The sequence below is a fragment of the Saccopteryx leptura genome, chromosome 2, assembly GCF_036850995.1.
Source record: "Saccopteryx leptura isolate mSacLep1 chromosome 2, mSacLep1_pri_phased_curated, whole genome shotgun sequence".
In the NCBI taxonomy this organism is placed as follows: domain Eukaryota; kingdom Metazoa; phylum Chordata; class Mammalia; order Chiroptera; family Emballonuridae; genus Saccopteryx; species Saccopteryx leptura.
The window spans coordinates 220048340-220053021 of record NC_089504.1 but is presented as its reverse complement, the minus strand read 5'-3'; the positions used below and the strand labels follow the sequence as shown (position 1 = coordinate 220053021).

Below are 4682 nucleotides of genomic sequence, written 5' to 3'. Positions count from 1 at the left end.
ACCACACATAACACACACACACCATTAATCATACACAGATACCACAAATTCTACACCACACACATACCACACACACCACACCATGCACATGTCATACACACCACACCACACACACCAAACCACATACATGTCATCACACACCATATCACACACACAGACACACACACACTCCCTCCACACTGTTTTTCCCTATGAATACAGGAGCTGCTGAACTCGGTCGGGCCTGCTGGCCTCCATGAGCAAAGGCAGGCAGAGCAGGATGGCCCATCCTTCACTAGAGAGACCAGCACACAGGTCTCACCATTATCAGCATAATGGGAATCAGCTTTGATAGACACTGGGCATCTTCAAAGAACATTACAAACATTAACTAATTAAGCCATCCCCGCCTCATGAGGCTGGTGGCAAATCCAAGATGGGCCCACAGACCTGGCTGTCAGCGCCAGGCGGACCAGCCGGTGTACCTTGCTCTCCCTGCGAAGGAGGTCAGATTTGGTCAGAAGGCAGGGCCCAGCTCTCCAGGTGCTAAAGTGTTCAAGGATGAGAAAGAGAAGAAGGGGACTGGTGGCTAGTGATAGGAGGTCACTTCTAGGTGACATCCCACCCTCATGTGAGCACCATCTGGTGGCCTCTTGCTTGTCACCCAGGACAGCCAGGTTGAATGGGCTGGCCCTGCAGGCAGCTGGAGCAGAGGGCAGGCCTGGACTTCCAGCTCTGAAGGCCCAGGCGGCTCTGCTCCCTTCCCCCTGTGCTGGCAAAAGCAGGTCTCGGGAACTAGTTCATTCATTTCTCATTTATGGGATGATTCATTATCACTGCTTCACAGCCCTCACTCCCGGGCAAGAGCTTTCACCGCATCACACTGATGACTTTATATCTGAGATAAAGTTCCCCCGCTATATGAACTCACCAGTGGGAAACTGTTATGATGCTAATGGTGGAAAAGAGAATATTTTTCTCAAGTGGAAGAGCTTCTAAGACCTACATTCCTATATTTTTATTTGTTTGTTTGTTTGTTTCTGGAAGGCTGATCCTGAGCAGACTCTCCCCCAGTCAAACCCCTATTTGGAAGCAGGTACCCTTCCTCTCTCAAAAGAAGTCATGTACAGCAAGATTGCAGAAGGCGTGGTCCCTGAAACTGGACAGACGTGCTAAGTTCATTGTCTCACCCTAGAAAAGAGCATCCCTGGGTGGAGGCAGCCCTCTCTGATCCCATCACTCCCTAGGTCTGTATGTCTAGGAAGAAGTTTAAAAGGGGAACTGTCCGACTCAAAGCCAAGGGCAGCACAGGCTGGACCGGCTTCTGCGTCCATGGCCTGGAGTAGCTGCTTGTCTTAGGTCTCAATGATTATTTCAGCACATAAAGGAGAAAGAAACACAAGCACCTTTTTTAAGGCATTGAAGAGAAGATAAAGAAATCAAGCCAAAAAGAGACACAATAACAGAATCAGCCAGATGCACTTGTAGAACAATTTCAGAAGAGAGCAGAAGAGTTTCCCAGAACATGGTTCTGAACCCTTCACTGGAAATCTTACCCATTTTTATTTTTTTAAACTGTGGATTTTAAAAATTAAAACCATTGTCTAAGTGCAGCTGTGGGCATTTTCAGTCTTGGGCATGAACTCAGGACAGATGTATCATGTCAAGGACACCATTTAATTAGGTGAATTGTATTTAGGCCGAAGTGATTTGAAACGCTGGGTTGGATGGACTTAGATGGACTCTTGATTGATGCAATGTGAACACATAGCTATACAACCAGGTCAATTTACATGTTCTTTTCAGAAGGTGTGTGCTGGGTGTTCTCAATCAGTGGCAGCTTATTATGGTATCAGGAGTTCAAACTCGTCCTTTGCCATATACTCATGGAATGACCTCAGGCTGGTTAAGCCCTTCTGGTCTTGGTGCCCCCGCCTTCCTCATAGGCCGTTGTAAAGATAAAATGAGATATTGCCTACAAAATTCTAGCTCATAGCAGGGACGTTTTGTGCCCAGACTATTTTCCCATAGTAAATTTTAAATACTTTAGAAAAATCAAATGATAACAAAAAACTGATTTTAAAGTTTATATGAAGAAACAAAAACCCCCAAACACTCAACAATATTGAAGGAGAAAAACAAAGTTGGAAGATTGACACTATCTGACTTCAAGACATACTTTAAAGGTACAGTAAGCAACACAGTGTGCTAGTAGTGAAAGAAGAGACAAATAGTAGATCAATAGAACAGAATCAAGAGCCCAGAAATAGGCCCACATAATATAGTCAACTGATCTTTGACAAAGGAGCCAGGGCTCCTCAATAGAGAAAAGAGGGTCTCGTGCTCGCTTCGGCAGCACATATACTAAAATTGGAACGATACAGAGAAGATTAGCATGGCCCCTGTGCAAGGAGAAAAGAGGGTCTCTTCAACAAATGATGCTGGAACAACTGGACATCCACATGCAAAAAAGAAAGAAAGATCTAGACACAAATCTTCCACTTTTCAGAAACATTAACTCAAAATGCATCATAGATTTAGTTGTAAAATGAAAAACTATAAGACTTCTAGATAATAAATTAGGAAAAAACCTGAATGAGCTTGGGTACGATGGTAGCTTTTATAGATACAACACCAAAGGTGTTTCATGAAACAAAAATTGATAAACTAGACTTTCTTAAAATGAAAAGTTCTGTTATGTGAAAGCCAATGTCAAGAGAACAAGAAGACAAGCCACAGACTGGGAGGAAAATGTTGCAAAAGAAACATCTGATAAAGGAGTGCTACCTAAAATATACAAAGAAACCCCCCCCAAAAAAAAACTTCAGTAAGAAAACAACCTGATTAAAAATGAACAAAAACCTCAACAGACACCTTACCAAAGAAGATACACAGACGGCAAATAAACACGTGCAAAGATGCTCCACATTATATCATCAGGGAGCTGCAAATAAAAACAATGAGATACCTGCACACACCTACTCGAATAGCCAAAATCCAAAACACTGACACCACCAAACACTGGCGAGGATGTGGAGCAGGAGGACCTCTTAGTCATTGTAGGTGGGGAGGTAAAATGGTAGAACCACACTGGAGGATAGATTGATGGTTTCTTACAAAACTGAACACACTCTTATCATACAATCCAGCAGTCACACTCCTTCCTATTGACCCAACAGAGTTGAAAATTTATGTCCACACAGAGACGGATTTAATGGTGGGCAAACCAGGCGCATGCCCTTTGCCCCGACTACTGAAGGGCCCCAAGAAACCTTAACTTCACACTTTTTTCTAATGTAAGGAGCCCAATATTTTCTGCACCCAGGGCCACAACTGAATTTGAAAACAACCAAGATGCCCTTCAGTAGGTGAGTGGATAAAACTAGGCTCCACCCAGACAATGGAATATTATTTATCACTAAAAAGAAATGAGCTATTAAGCTATGAAAAAATCATGGAGGAAATTTAACTACATTTAGTAAGTGAAAGAAGCCAATCTGAAAGGCTTTACACTGCATGATTCCAACTATATGAAATTCCGTAAAAGGCAAAACTATGGAGACAGTGGGAAGATCTGTGATTGCCAGGGGTTAGGGAGAAGGATGGATAGGCAGATCAGAGGCTTTCTAGGGAGTGAAAATACGCTGTATGATTCTATAGTGGTAGATACATGTCATTACACATTTGCCCAGACCCGTAGAATGTATAACACAGCATGAACCTCAGTGGGAATTAGGGATTTGGGGTGATGATGATTGTCAATGTAGGTTCAGCGATTGTAACAAATACACACTTCTGGTAAGGAGTGTTGATGACGGCAGAAGCTGTGCCTAAGTGTGTGTGTGGGGAGGGCTATGGGAGCTCTGTGCCTTCTGTTCAATTTCTTTTTAATTTTATTTTATTTATTCATTCTAGAAAGGAGAGAGAGAGAAGAGAGAGAGAGACAGAGAGAGAGAAGAGGGGGAGGAGCAGGAAGCATCAACTCCCATATGTGCCTTGACCAGGCAAGCCCAGGGTTTTGAACCGGTGACCTCAGCATTTCCAGGTCGACACTTTATCCACTGAGCCACCACAGGTCAGGCCCTCCTGTTCAATTTTGCTGTGAACCTCAAACACTCTAAAAAAGTAAAAACTTGATTTAAAAAAAATCAAGTAATGGTTTAGTTATTTTATTTGTTGGAACTAATTGAAGAGATGCCTGTAAGGTTATTGAAAAAAAATTTTTTTCTAGATCTTTTTACTAGAAATAAGATTCAGGCCCTGGCCAGTTGGCTCAGTGGTAAAATGTTGGCCCTGGCGTGTGGATGTCCTAGGTTTGATTTCCAGTCAGGGCACACAGAAGAAGTGATCATCTGCTTCTCCACCCTTCTCCCTCCTCTCCCTCTCTCTCTCTCTCTCTCTCTCTCTCTCCCTCTTCCCCTCCTGCAGCCATGGTTTGATTGATTCAAGTGCATTGGCCCCAGGTGCTGAAGATAGCTCTAAAAATAGTGAAGATAGCACTAAAAATAGCTCGGTTGCCAGTGGCTTCAGATGGGCGGAGCAATGGCCCCAGACAGGGGTTGCCAGGTGGATCTCGGTTGGGGCGCATGTGGGAATCTGTCTATCTCCCCTCTTCTCACTTGGAAAAAGAGGAAAAGAAAAGAAAGGGAAAGAAAAGAAAAAAAGGAAAAGAGAAGGAAAGGAAAGGAAAGGAAAGGAAAGGA

The 4682-nt window shown here is 43.4% G+C and overlaps 1 pseudogene; it reads left to right on the top strand.

Annotated features, from left to right (window-relative positions):
- The first annotated feature begins 2319 nt into the window (after positions 1-2319).
- On the top strand, positions 2320-2392 carry LOC136396527 (U6 spliceosomal RNA; annotated as a pseudogene).
- Positions 2393-4682: the final 2290 nt, after the last annotated feature.